The sequence below is a fragment of the Theropithecus gelada genome, chromosome 1 (genome assembly GCF_003255815.1).
Source record: "Theropithecus gelada isolate Dixy chromosome 1, Tgel_1.0, whole genome shotgun sequence".
NCBI lineage: Eukaryota > Metazoa > Chordata > Mammalia > Primates > Cercopithecidae > Theropithecus > Theropithecus gelada.
This window is the reverse complement of record NC_037668.1, coordinates 5,057,961-5,072,472: the sequence shown is the minus strand read 5'-3', so window position 1 is coordinate 5,072,472 and position 14,512 is coordinate 5,057,961. Positions and strand designations below refer to the sequence as shown.

The window sequence follows — 14,512 nt, the reverse complement described above, 5'->3', positions numbered from 1 at the left end:
TAGCAAGAGCTACTGGAGTTACAAGCTAGTAACTATGGATGAAAATCAATATATAGGTATCATAGTATCACAACTCCATAGATAATTTGGAGATAATTGAGTTCTTCACAATATTGAATCTTCCAATTCATGAACATGATATTATCTCTCCATTAATATCGGTCTCTTATTTCTCTCAGAAATGTTCTATAGCTTTCAGTGTACAGGCCTTACAAATCTTTTGTCGTAATTATTCCTAATTTTAAGCATGTTTTGCTCCTATTGAAAATAGTACTGATTTTATTATCTACTTAAAAATGTCTGCTAATTCTATATAAAAATACAATTGATTTTTGTTTATTGTTTCTTACAAACTTGCTAAGTTTTATTAGCCTTTTTGTAGATTCCAAATGATTTTTTGTAAAGATGACCATGTTGTTTGTGAATATAATTTTACTTCTTCCTTTCCAATCTTTTTTCTTTTTTGAGACGGAATTTCTACCCATCTTGGCCTCCCAAAGTGCTGGGATTACAGGTGTGAGCTACCGTGCCCAGACTCCAATCTTGATGTCTTTAATTTTTTTTTTTTTTTTGAGATGGAGTTTTGCTCTTGTTGCCCAGGCTGGAGTTCAGTGGCACGATCTCGGCTCACTGTAACCTCCGCCTCCTGGGTTCAAGCAGTTCTCCTGCCTCAGCCTCCCAAGTAGCTGGGATTACAGGCATGCACCACCACACCTGGCTAATTTTGTATTTTTAGTAGAGACGGGGGTTTCTCCATATTGAGGCTGGTCTCGAACTCCTGACCTCAGGTGATGCGCCCGCTTTGGCCTCCCAAAGTGCTAGGATTACAGGCGTGAGCCACCACACCTGGCTAAATTATTATTATTATTATTATTTTTGCCCTATTGAACTCATGAGAACCTCCATTAAAATTCTGGGTCAAAGTGCTGAGAGTGTACGTGCTTGCTTGTTTTCATTCTTTTTTTTTTTTTTTTTTTTTTTTTGAGACGGAGTCTGACTCTGTCGCCCAGGCTGGAGTGCAGTGGCCGGATCTTAGCTCACTGCAAGCTCCGCCTCCCGGGTTTACGCCATTCTCCTGCCTCAGCCTCCTGAGTAGCTGGGACTACAGGCGCCCGCCACCTCGCCCGGCTAGTTTTTTGTATTTTTTAGTAGAGACGGGGTTTCACCGTGTTAGCCAAGATGGTCTCGATCTCCTGACCTTGTGATCCGCCCGTCTTGGCCTCCCAAAGTGCTGGGACTACAGGCTTGAGCCACCGTGCCCGGCCCTTGTTTTCATTCTTAAGAGACAAGAAGTTGATCATAATGCTAAAAGGCGTAATCTCAAGTGTTCAAATCCTGAAAGCTCAAAATCCCAAAACTATACTTCTGGAAAAGTAATTTAAAAAATTATTTAAGCCGGGCGCAGTGGCTCACGCCTGTAATCCCAGCTCTCAGGGAGGCAGAGGCGGGAGGATAGCTTGAGCCCAGGAGTTCGAGACCTGCCTGGGTAATATAAAGAGATCCCGTTCTCCACAAAAAGGAAAAAAAAAAAAACGACAAAAAAAAATATTTATTTAAAAGGTTATTTATTTATATATTTTTTATTTTTGTTTGTTTATTTTTGAGACAGAGTTTCGCTCTGTCGCCCAGGCTAGAGTGCGGTGGCGCGATCTCGGCTCACTGCAAGCTCTCCCTCCCGGGTTCACACCATTCTCCTGCCTCAGGCATGCGCCACCACACCCAGCTAATTTTGTATTTTTAGCAGGGACGGGGGTTTCTCCATATTGGTCAGGTTGGTCTCGAACTCCTGACTTCAGGTGATCACACCATTGCACTCCAGCCTGGGCAACAAGAGCAAAACTCTGTCTCAAAAAGATAAAGAAAAAAAAGAAATAGGTCAAAAGGGGAAATGTATAAACACATATCATTATGGTTGATAATTATGTGACCCAGCTTTATAACTGTGGTCATCTAAAATACCATAATAGGCCGGGAGTGGTGGTTCATGCCTGTAATCCCAGCACTTTGGGAGGCCGAGGCGGGCAGATCATGAGGTCAGGAGTTCAAGACCAGCCTGGCCAACATGGTGAAACCCTGTCTCTATGGAAAATACAAAAATTAGCTGAGCGTGGTGGCGCATGCCTGTAATCCCAGCTATTCGGGAGGCTGAAGCAGGAGAACTGTATGAACCCAGGAGGAGGAGGTTGCAGTGAGCCAAGATCATGCCCAGGCACTGCAGCCTGGGTGACAGAGTGAGACTCCGTCTCAAAAAAAATAAAATTAAATAAAAATTAAATAAAAAGAAGAGTGGGAAATGCTATTCCAAAAATAAAACTAAGCAAACAAATTACATGAGAAATCACTTTACACCCATTAGGTTGACTATAGTAACAATATTTTCAAAAAGAGAAAATAACAAGTGTGGAAAAGAATGTGGAAAAATTGGAACCCTCATATATTGCTGGCGGAAAGTATAGCTGCTGTGGAAAACAGTTTAGCAGTTTCTCAAAAAGATAAGCACAGAGTTATCATATGAACCAGCAATTCCACTTCTTGAGTATATACTCAAGAGAAATAAAAATATATGTTTACACTAAAATGTGTAAATGAATGTTCATAGCAGCTTTATTCATAATGGCCAAAAAGTGAAAACAACCCCAATGTCCATCAGCTAACTAAAGGATAAACAAAATGTAATACATCCATACAATGGATTATTATTCAGCCATAAAAGGAATGAAGTACTGATGCATGCTACAATATGAATGAACTTTGAAAATATGCTAATAATTCAATTTACAGTATATAAAATATCCAGAATAAGCAAATTCATAGACAGAAATTAGATTAGTAGTTGTCAAGGGATGGGAGAAGGGGGAAATTGGGACTAACTGCTAATAGCATGGTTTTTTCTTGTGGGGGAGGGGGGCAGTTGATGGAAATGTTTTCAGAGTAATGGTGATGGTGACACAACATAGGGAATGTTCTAAAAACCACTGAAGTGTACACTTTAATTGTGAATTTTATGTTAGGTGAATTACATCTCAATAAAACAAAAACAAAAAGAACACTTTTTGTTTTATTATTGGTGAAATTTTGTTTTATTATTGGTTAAGAGCATCTTTCTCACCAGGCGCAGTGGCTCACGCCTGTAATCCCAGCATTTTGAGAGGCCGAGCTGGGTGGATCACCTGAGTTTGGGAGTTCCAGGCCAGCCTGACCAACATGGTGAAACCCCGTCTCTACTAAAAATACAAAAATTAGCTGGGTGGTGGTGCGCACCTGTAGTCCCAGCTACTTGGGAGGCTGAGGCAGGAGAATGGCTTGAACCCTGGAGGCGGAGGTTGCAGTGAGCCAAGATCGCGCCACTGCACTCCAGCCTGGGCAACAAGGGTGAATCTCCGTCTCAAAAAAAAAAAAAAAAAAACCCAAAAAAAAACCAACAAAGAAAGAGCATCTTTCTTTTTTTTTTTTTTGAGACGGAGTTTCTGTCACCAGGCTGGAGTGCAGTGGCTCAATCTTGGCTCACTGCAACCTCCGCCTCCAGGGTTCAAGCCATTCTCCTGCCTCAGCTTCCCAAGTAGCTGGGACTACAGGTGTGCACCACCACACCCAGCTAATTTTTGTATTTTTAGTAGAGACGGGGTTTCACCATGTTGGCCAGAATGGTTTTGATCTCTTTTTTTTTTTTTTTTTTTTGAGACGGAGTCTCGCTCTGTCGCCCGGGCTGGAGTGCAGTGGTGCGATCTCGGCTCACTGCAAGCTCCACCTCCCGGGCTTACGCCATTCTCCTGCCTCAGCCTCCCGAGTAGCTGGGCCACAGGCGCCCGCCACCTCGCCTGGCTAGTTTTTGTATTTTTTTTAGTAGAGACGGGGTTTCACCGTGTTCGCCAGGATGGGGTTTTGATCTCTTGACCTTGTGATAAGCCCTCCTCGGCCTCCCAAAGTGCTGGGATTACAGGCGTGAGCCACCACTCCTGGCCACATCTTTCTATTTCTAAACTCAGATAAATGTTGGGAGAACAATTAAATGAAGGTAGGGAGGTGAGACAGCTAAATTTGAGACAGTTAAAATCCAGTGGAAACTTATTTTCCTGATAAAATATTTGGGCAATGTATTCACCATAAGTAATAACTTTCTAATTTTGCATTTATAAAATAAATTCTCCCTCTCCCTTTACCTTTAATGTGGTTCTCATCCTTGTCTCTAAGTCTTTGTTAAAACTCTAACTTACAGTTGGGCACGGTGGATCATACCTGTAATCCCAGCACTTTGGGAGGCCAAAGCAGGCAGATCACGAGGTCAGGAGTTCAAGACCAACCTGACCAACATGGTGAAACCCCGTCTCTACTAAAAATACAAAAATTAGCCAGGTGTGGTGGCACACACCTGTAATACCGGCTACTCAGGAGGCTAAAGCAGGAGAATCTTTTGAACTTCGGAGACAGAGGTTGCAGTGAGCCACGACTGCGCCACTGCACTCCAGCCTGGGTAACAGAGCTAGACTCCTTCTCAAAACAAACAAACAAACAAACAAACAAAATGCTCAACTTACTTGAAACTTTCATAAATGTTCCTCTCTTGGGTACTTTTTATCTTAAAGATTGTGCTTCATCCAGTGAAGCCCTGAAAGTTGTTTATTCAACTGGTCAAATCATTCATTAGCTAAGTGGCCTTAACAAAGTCAGTCTCTCTGGGTTTCAGTTTCCACATCTACAAAATGTATAGGGGAAGGAGGGGCATTTGGCTACGTGATGTTCAAGCTCCTTTCAGTTCTAAAATTCCTATCTTGCACTGGCTTAAAATCAGGAAGACGGGCCGGCACGGTGGCTCACGCCTGTAATCCCAGCACTTTGGGAGCCCAAAGTGGATCACCTGAGGTGGAGAGTTTGAGACAAGCCTAGCCTGACCAATATGGAGAAACCCCATCTTTTTTTTTTAATTGAGACGGAGTCTTGCTCTGTCGCCCAGGCTGGAGTGCAGTGGCGCGATCTCGGCTCACTGCAAGCTCCGCCTCCTGGGTTCACGCCATTCTCCTGCCTCAGCCTCCTGAGTAGCTGGGACTACAGGCGCCCACCACCGCGCCCGGCTAATTTTTTGTATTTTTAGTAGAGACGGGGTTTCACTGTGGTCTCGATCTCCTGACCTTGTGATCCGCCCGCCTCGGCCTCCCAAAGTGCTGGGATTACAGGCGTGAGCCACCGCGCCCGGCAATTTTTGTATTTTTAGTAGAGACGGGGTTTCACCGTGGTCTCGATCTCCTGACCTTGTGATCCGCCCGCCTCGGCCTTCCAAAGTGCTGGGATTACAGGCGTGAGCCACCGCGCCCGGCCTCCCATCTTTACTAAAAATACAAAATTAGCCAGGCGTGGTGGCACACGCCTGTAGTCTCAGCTACTCACCAGGCTGAGGCAGGAGAATTGCTCGAACCTGGGAGAATCGCTTGAACCTGGGAGGCAGAGGTTGCAGTGAACTGCGATCGCGCCATTGCACTTCAGCCTGGGCAACTAGGGCGAAACTCCGTCTCCAAAAAAAAAAAAAAAAAATCAGGAAGACATCTGGAAAAACAGTAAGAATTATATCTGCTTTATTTTAATCAACTTGGCTAGCTCATCAAAACTAGTTTCCTTTTCTTACCCTCCAACTGTCTTTTCTTTTTTCATTTTTTAGTGGCAGGTCTCCCTATGTTACCCAGGCTGGACTCTCAAGCAATTCTGCCCGCCTCAGCCTCCCAAGTAACTGGGACTACAGGCACGTCCCAGAGAATCGCCTCTCCTACTTCTATTTTTCCAGCTAATAAGCTTGGAGTCACTTAGTCACTCTAACACTCTTTATTAACAACTTAAAATGACGCATGAACATTTTTAGAGCACTTTCCAAGTTTTATTAATCACTTTCTCTTTTAATCCGCACAATAGATCAGGTTTGTAGGTATTATCTCCAATGTACCTGTGAAGAAACTAAGGCCTGGAAGAGTTCAGTGATTTGCCCACAGTAACACAGCAAGTAAGTTACGAGACCAGGTCTTCCAACTTCAAAGCCTGTACTCTTATATTGCTTGTCAGCGGAAGATAAAAGTTTTGCGGGGCCTGAGGTATGCACATCTAAGGTGGCTGTATTAGTTTTCTATCACTGCTATAACAAATTACCACAAACTTTGTAGCTTTAGACAACACAAATTTCTCTCATAGCTCTGTAGTTAAAAGGTCCAGACAGGACTCACTGGGCTAAAACTCAGTGTCAAGAGGGCTGTGTTCCTTTCTGGAGGCTCTGGGAAAAAATCAGTTTCCTTGTCTTTTCCAGCTTTAGAGACCATCTGCATTCCTTGAGTTGTGGCTTCTTCCTCCATCTTCAAAACCAGCAACAACAGATAAGCCTTTCTTAGATTGCTTCACTCTGACCTCCTCTCTGTCACCTTCTTCCATGTTAAGGACTCTTGATTATACTGGGTTCACCTAGACAATCCAGGATAATCTCCCTATTTTAAGGCCAGCTGATTAGCAACCTTAATTCTATCTGTAACCTTAATTACCCTTTGTCATATTATATAACATATTCACAGGTTTCGAGGATTAAAACATGGACATCTTTGGGAGGGGGTGCTTATAGTGTCTACCACAGTGGCCCTCTTTAAGAAAATAATGAAAAGTTAAAATTATAAACTTAGATACGATCCAGCCGGGCACGGTGGCTCATGCCTGTAATCCCAGAACTTTGGGAGGCCAAGGTGGGCAGATCACTTGAGGCCAGGAGTTCAAGAACAGCTGCCCAACATGGCAAAACCCCATCCCTCCTAAAAAAAAAAAAAAAAAAAAAAAATTAGCTGGGCATGGTGGCGCACACCTGTAATCCCAGCTACTCAGGAGGCCGAGGCACAGGAGAATCGCTTGAACCTGGGAGGTGAAGGTTATAGTGAGCTGAGATCATGCCACTGAACTCAAGTCCGGGCGACAGGGCAAGATTCCGTCTTAAAAAAAAAAAAAATTAGATATGATCCTATGAATATACTGTTAGAGCCCCTCCCAAAAGCTTCATAAGATTCATGGAAAATCTGTTTCTTTGTATTTAAGTCAGGTGAATTCATGTAACATAAAATCAACCATCTTAAAGTGCATATTTCTTTTCTTTTCTTTTTTTCTTTCTGAGATGGAGTTTCGCACTTGTTGCCCAGGCTGGAGTGCAATGGCACCATCCTGGCTCACTGCAACCTTTGCTTCTCGGGTTCAAGTGATTCTCCTGCCTCAGCCTCCCGAGTTGCTGGAATTACAGGCACGTGCCACTACACGTGGCTAATTTTTGTATTTTTAATAGAGATGGGGTTTCTCCATGTTGGTAAGGCTGGTCTCAAACTCCTGAGCTCAGGTGATCTGCCCACCTCGGCCTCCCAAAGTGCTGGGATTACAGGCATGAGCCACCGTGCATGGCTAAAGTGTACATTTCAGTGGTATTTAGTATATTCACCATTCTGTGACTCTTGGTAACCAAAATGTGTGTGGGAATTTCTCCCCAACAGTAACCAATCCATTCTTTGGTGGACACTAGCGTGTCCTCGGATTCAACTCAACTGTCACACTATCCACCTGGAGAGAGTGTCAGATGCCAAAAGTGAGGGCTCAGTCCCACAAGCTTGCCCCTATTTCCAATGCCAATCATAAGCCCAAGGTGGTTTTACTTGTGCTTCTAATTGACTGGCTATAAATCAAGATTCCTACTGCCCGCTCTTGGAGTTCAACTAATTTGCTAAAGTGGCTCACAGAACTCAGGAAAACACTTTACTTACATTTACTGGTTTATTATAAAGGATATTACAAATGAGACTGATGAACACCAGATGAAAGAAATGCTTATGTGGGAAAGAGCATGAAGCTTCCATGCCCTCTCAGGGCATGACACCTCCAGGTGCCTCCATGTGTTCCACTAATTTGAAGCTCTCTGGACCCAGTCCTTTTGCATTTTTATGAAAGCATCATGTAGCTATGAGTAATTAAATCATTGGTCATTGGTAATCAACATAACTTTCAGCCCTCCTCCCCTCCATGGAGGTTGAGGGGTGTGCCTGCAAGTCCCAACTCTCTAATCAAGGTTTGCTCTTTCCTGTGACCAGCCCTCAATCCTGAAGCTATCCAGGAGCCCCCAACCATCAGTCAACTCATTAACATATAAAAAGACACATCACTTCGGAGGTTCCAAGGATTTTAGAAGTTGTATGCCACCAGGAAATGGGGAAGAAGACCAAATACATATTTCACAATAGCACACACAACTGTCAGAGCCGTTTGAACCAGAAATAACCATGAAAATGGGCAACCAGCACCCTTGGGGCTGCTCTGTCTATGGAGTAGTTATTCTCTTATTCCTTTACTTTCCTAAAAACTGGCTTTCAGTTTACTCTATGGACTTTGCCTCAAATTCTTTCTGGCGCAAGATCCAAGAACCCTCTATTGGGGTCTGGATCCGGACCCCTCTTTGGTTAACACAGTCATCACTTATATATCAAGTTCCAAATCATTTTCATCACCCCAAAAGAAAACTCCAACCCATTAATCAGTCATTCCCTTTCTCCCTATCCCCAGCACCCCCTGCAACCACTAATCTGCTTTCTGCCTCTATGGATTTACCTATCTTGGGTATTTCATAAAATGAAATTGTTACTGGAAAGGGGCCCCGATCCAAAGCCCAAGAGAGGGTTCTGGGATCTCGTGCAAGAAATAATTCAGGGTAGGCCGGGCGTGGTGGCTCACGCCTGTAATCCCAGCACTCTGGGAGGCCAAGGCGGGCAGATCACGAGGTCAGGAGATCGTGACCATCCTGGCTAACACAGTGAACCCCCATCTCTACTAAAAAATACAAAAATTAGCCAGGCATAGTGGTGGGCACCTGTAGTCCCAGCTACTCGAGAGGCTGAGGCAGGAGAGTGGTGTGAACCCGGGAGGCGCAGCTTGCAGTGAGCCGAGATCGTGGCACTGCACTCCAGCACTCCAGCCTGGGCAACAGAGCAAGACTGTCTCAAAAAAAAAAAAAAGAAAGAAAGAATTCAAGGCAAGTCCACAGAGTAGAGTGAAAACAAGTTTATTTAAAAAGTAAAGGAATAGTGCAGCACACCAACAAGGCACAAGTATACATATGTAACAAACCTGCACGTTATGCACATGTACCCTACAACTTACAGTATAATAATAATAAATAAATAAAAAAAAAAAAAGTAAAGGAATAAAAGAATGGCTACTTCATAGACAGAGCCTGAGGGCTGCTGGTTGCCCATTTTTATGGTTATTTCTGATTATATGCTAAACAAGAGGTGGATTATTCATGCCTCCCTTTTTTGGACCATATAGGGTAACTTCCTGAGGTTGCCATAGCATTTGTAAACTGTCCTGGCGCTGATGGGAGTGTAGTAGTGAGGATGACCAGAGGTCACTCTCGTGGCCATCTTGGTTTTAGTGGGTTTTGGCTGGCTTCTTTACTCCAAGCTTTTTTATCAGGAAGGTCTCTATGACCTGTATCTCATGCTGACCTCCTACCTCATCCTGTGACTTAGAATGCCTAACCGTCTGGGAATGCAGCTTAGTAGGTTTCAGTCTTATTTTACCCAGTCCCTATACAAGATGGAGTTGTCCAGTTCAAATGCCTCCAATAAAATCACACATACAATTTTGAACCTTTAGTGTCTGGCTACTTTAACTTACCATTTTCTTAAGGTTTATCCACGTTGTGGAATTTATTAGTACTTCATTCCCTTTTATAGCTGCATAACATATTTGTTTATCCATACATCCATTGATGGACATGTGAATTGTTTCCAACTTTTGGCTACTGTGAATAGTGCTGCTGTACAAGTATTTGTTTGAATGCCTGTTTTATTTTGGTAATATACCTACTACTGATATAGGCGTTAAGAAGAAATTATTTAGGCAGATAAGCTACAGGAGTCCTTGGTAAGGTTTTCCTTTTCATGAAAAACAGCCCCCAAATAATTTTCTTTTGTAACAAAGAGCAGCCTGTAAAATCAAGCTGCAAACATAGACAAGCAAGCTGGGTGCTTGCACGGGTGAATGCCGGCAGTTGTGCCAATAGGAAAAGGCTACCTGGGACTAGGCATGTTCAAAATGGCAGCTTCATTGTCCCTTCTCTTTGCTAGCCACCTGTGCAGTAAGGAGCAGGCAACATGGTGCCAGCCAAGCAAAGATCCATTTGCATAATAAGATTAGGGTGGGGAAGCCAGCTTACCCAGCACATGATGTAAACATCACACCTGGTCCAACCAATCTTTGGACCCTATGTAAATCAGGCACTGCCTCCTTAAGCCTGTCTATAAAATCTGGTGCACTCTGCCATGGGCCAGAATTCTCACTGGAGAGCCCCTCTCTCTCATGAGAGAGATTTTCTCCTTTCTCTTTCTTTTGCCTATTAAATCTCCTCTCCTAAACTCGCTCCTTGTGTGTATCCGTGTCCTTAATCTTCTTGGCACTAGATGAGGAACCTCAGGTATTTACCCCAGGAAATGACGCTGTTTCAGTAGCAGAATTGCTGCATCGTATAGTAATTCTTTAACTTTTTGAGGAACCACCAAACTTTTCCACAGTAGCTGCCCTATTTTACATCCCCATCAGCAAAGTATGAAGTTTGAATTTTTCCACGTTCTCACCAATACTTTTTTCCTTAAAAAAATTTTTTTGTAGCCATACTAGTGTAACTGAAATGTGGGTAAGTTGCTCCCACATGCTGAATCCAACTGACAAGAGTAAGACCTGATACAAAGAAAGTGATTTATTCCAAAGTCAGCTAAGGGGAAGAAGCGTAGGCCTCCTGCCTTTACATGTGCCACTTCCCTTTTGCAGCAGAAAGCAGGCACTTTTAAAAGGCAGGAGAGGAAACAAGGAAGATGGGGGTCCACATGTTAGCTTGGTGCCTTACCTATGCAGTGGTTGAGCTGGTGACTGCTGGCAGCTTTGTGGGCAGGCTGTTGTCTTGAGGTCACCTCCTAAAAGGTGAGAGTTCTGTAGCGGGCATGCTTTGGTTTGTAAATTGACTGTTAACTCTTGAAGAGTTAGATGAACTTGCCCTGTAGGGAGTGTCTGGTGAAAAAGGCTATACCTGCATTTCTAAAGGGCTAAGTAGGACCTGGGGAACCAGGAGAATGAGAAGAGAGGGGAAAAAAATAAACTATCTCTTAGGAAAATGAGGGTACTTAGTTACACTAGTGGATATGAAGCGGCATCTCCATGTGGCTTTCTCTAATGACTAATGATTCTGAGCATTTTTTCATGTGCTTGTTAGCTATTTGTATATGTTCTTTGGGGAAATGTCTATTAACATAATTTGCCCATTTAAAAAATTGAGTTGTCTTTTTGTTGTTGAGATGCAAGAGTTCTTTATATATTCTGCTTTTTTTTTTTTTTTTTTTTTTTTTTGGGACAGAGTCTACCTCTGTCGTGCAGACTGGAGTGCAGTGGCGCCATCTCGGCGCACAGCAGCCTCCTCCACCCCACCCGCCTAATTTTTGTATTTTTAGTAGAGGTAGGGTTTCACCATGTTGGCCAGGCTGGTCTCAAACTCCTGACCTTAGGTGATCCACCAGCCTGGGCATCCCAAAATGCTAGCATTACAGGTGTGAGCCACTGCACTTGGCCTATTCTGCATATTACACCCTTATCAGATACATGGTTTACAAATCTTTGTCCCATCCTGTACTTTGTCTTTTCACAGTGTTGATCATACCCTCTATACACAAAAGCTTTTAATCTTGATAAAGTCCAATTTATTCACTTTTTCTTTTGGTGTGCCCTGATATTGTATCTAAGAATCTATTATCAATTTTAGGTAACAAAGATTATCTAGCTGGGTGTGATGGTTCACGCCTGTAATCCCAGCACTTTGGGAGGCTGAGGCGGGCAGATTACGAGGTCAAGAGATCGAGACCATCCTGGCTAACATGGTGAAACCCCGTCTCTACTAAAAAAAAAAAAAAAATTAGCCTGGCATGGTGGTGGGTGCCTGTAGTCTCAGCTACTCGGGAGGCTGAGACAGGACAATGGCGTGTACCAGGGGGCTGAGCTTGCAGTGAGCAGAGATTGTGCCACTGCACTCCAGCCCTGGCGATGGAGCGAGACTCCGTCTCAAAAAAAAAAAAAAAAAAAAAGATTCTCTGTATATTTTCTTCTAAGAGTTTTACAGTTTAGCTCTGTTATTGATGAATTTTGAGTCAATTTCATGCAACTTCATTCTTCTGCAACTGGATACCCAGTTGCCCCACCACCATTTGTTTTATTTTTTATTTATCTATTTATTTAATTAATTAATTTATTTTGAGATAGAGTCGCCCAGGCTGGAGAGCAATGGCATGATCTTGGCGCACTGCAACTTCTGCCTCCCAAGTTCAAGCGATTCTCCCTGCCTCAGCCTCCTGAGTAGCTGAGATGACAGGTGTCTGCCACCATGCCAGGCTAGTTTTTGTATTTTTAGTAGAGATGGGATTTCACCATGTTGGCCAGGCTAGTCTCGGACTCCTGACCTCATGATCCACCCACCTCGGACTCCTAAAGTACTGGGATTACAGGCGTGAGCCACTGCGCTTGGCCTATTTTTTTATTTTTTGAGACAGAGTCTCGCTCTGTCACCCAGGCTAGAGTGCAGTGGCATGATCTCAGCTCACTGCAACATCCGCCTCCCAGGTCCAACTAATTCTCCCGCCTCAGGCTCTTGAGTAGCTGGGACTACAGGCGCATGCCATCATGACCGGCTAATTTTTGTATTTTTAGTAGAAACGGGGTTTCACTATGTTGGCCAGAATTGAAGGGGAAGTGCACCCTTTGATAGCTCAGCTGGTAGAGCGGAGGACTGTAGCCTGCTGAGAACTGAGGGGGAGCATAAGTGAGGGGGTGAGTCCTGGAAGGGAGGAAGACACGAAAGGAAGGGCAGGGTTCTGTCAAGCAAGTGTTCTGTCATGTGCTCAACAGATGTTGGTTAATTTGTGCCTGACTCAGTTAACCAACCAAGGAAGGGCAGGGTTCTGTCAAGTGCTCAACAGATGTTGGTTAATTTGTGCCTGACACAGTCTCCCCCAAAAACTTGCAAGCTCTTTGAAGGCAGGGGCCTTGCCTCATACTTTTTCAGTATTTCTCAAAAGTCCTGGACATCAGAGACACTCCATGGTCATCTGATCACTTCAACACACACACGTTGGTTATCCGGTCAAAGCGGTTATGACGATAAAAACAGACTCTGGGGTGTGACTTCATATGCTGGACGCTGACAAGCTGGGCCGTCTGGAAAGTTACTTCACCTCTCTGAGCCTCGGGTCCCTTATTTACAAAATGTTCACGGCAGTGCCCGCTTCACAGGGCTGTGAGGATTACAGAGGCTAATCCGGGTGAGGCGCATCAGCCCCAGCGCCGCCTGCCACGATTCTATCTGGCCCCACACACGCATCGTCCATAGGCGTCCGGCCCCTGCATTCTCGCTTCTCCACGTGGCCGAGGTGCACACCCCAACCCACTGGCCAGTCTCCCCGCCCTCTTACCTGCTCTTCTTTCCCGACTGTCTTTAATACCCACCAGGCGCCAACCGCCGCGGGCCTGGCTCTGCGGTGGCAAGTTGCATGGGTTCTCCCTTCAGGGCCTCCCGACGAGCCTACGAGGTCAGTTCTATTACTGTCGCCACTTCAGAGGGAGGAAACAGGCCCGGACGGTTGGGGAACTTTCCGAGGTCACTTAACTGGTGTCAGGCCCGGATTGGAATCCAAACACATCCCAGCCCGTGCCCGGCTCCACAGCGCCGGCCCCCGGCGTCTTCCCGGGTGCCAGCGGCACCCGCATCCATTCAAACGCTGCCCAGTCCCCGCTCCTCAGACGCTTCCCGCTACTCCGCGCGCTCGTCTCCCCCCCACCCGTCAGGGTCAGGCCTCTAGGTGACTTTTCCTATTTCTCTGGCAGAAACTGAGGGGTGAGACCGAAGTTTGTGTGCCGGACGCGTGCAGGTGGCCGCGACTCTCCCGGGAGACTCGCGGGGGGAGAACAAGTCTGTGCGCGCGGCTGTGAGAAGCCCGGACCAAGCTTTCCACGCGCTTGTTTTGGGGAGCAGAGGGCGCGAGGGCCGACTGCGCCCCCATTGCGCAGGCTCGGCCGGGGGCGCGTTATCAGGCTGCCGAGTGGTCCCTTCAATCGCAGTCAGGTGAGCTCTAGGCGTGGGGACCGCATGGTGCCTAGAGCGCAGCCCAGCCCCGCCCCGCCCCTCCGCGCCACGCCACGCCACGCACGCGCTCGGAGCCGCACTTGATGGTTAGTTGGGTAACAGCCTGCGGTGCCCTAGTTGCCCGGGTGGGGTCAGAGGGACCCTCGCGGGAGGGGAGACCACGTCTCCAGGGCGTGGGAGGCGGCCTCACTGAGGACTTCGTGGTCGCAGGCAGCTGCGTGACCTCGGAGCGCGGCGTTGGTGGAGGGGCGGCCGGCACCGGCTCCAGGAGAGGAATGTGGCCAGGTGACCTGGGGTAATCACTTAATCCTCATAGGAAGTGCTTTTTTTTGGCTGGAATAA

General features: G+C 45.6%; 1 pseudogene; it reads left to right on the top strand.

Annotated features, from left to right (window-relative positions):
* The window catches only part of LOC112606961, a 35,084-nt pseudogene extending 20,931 nt beyond the window's left edge, over window positions 1-14,153 (top strand).
* Window positions 14,154-14,512: the final 359 nt, after the last annotated feature.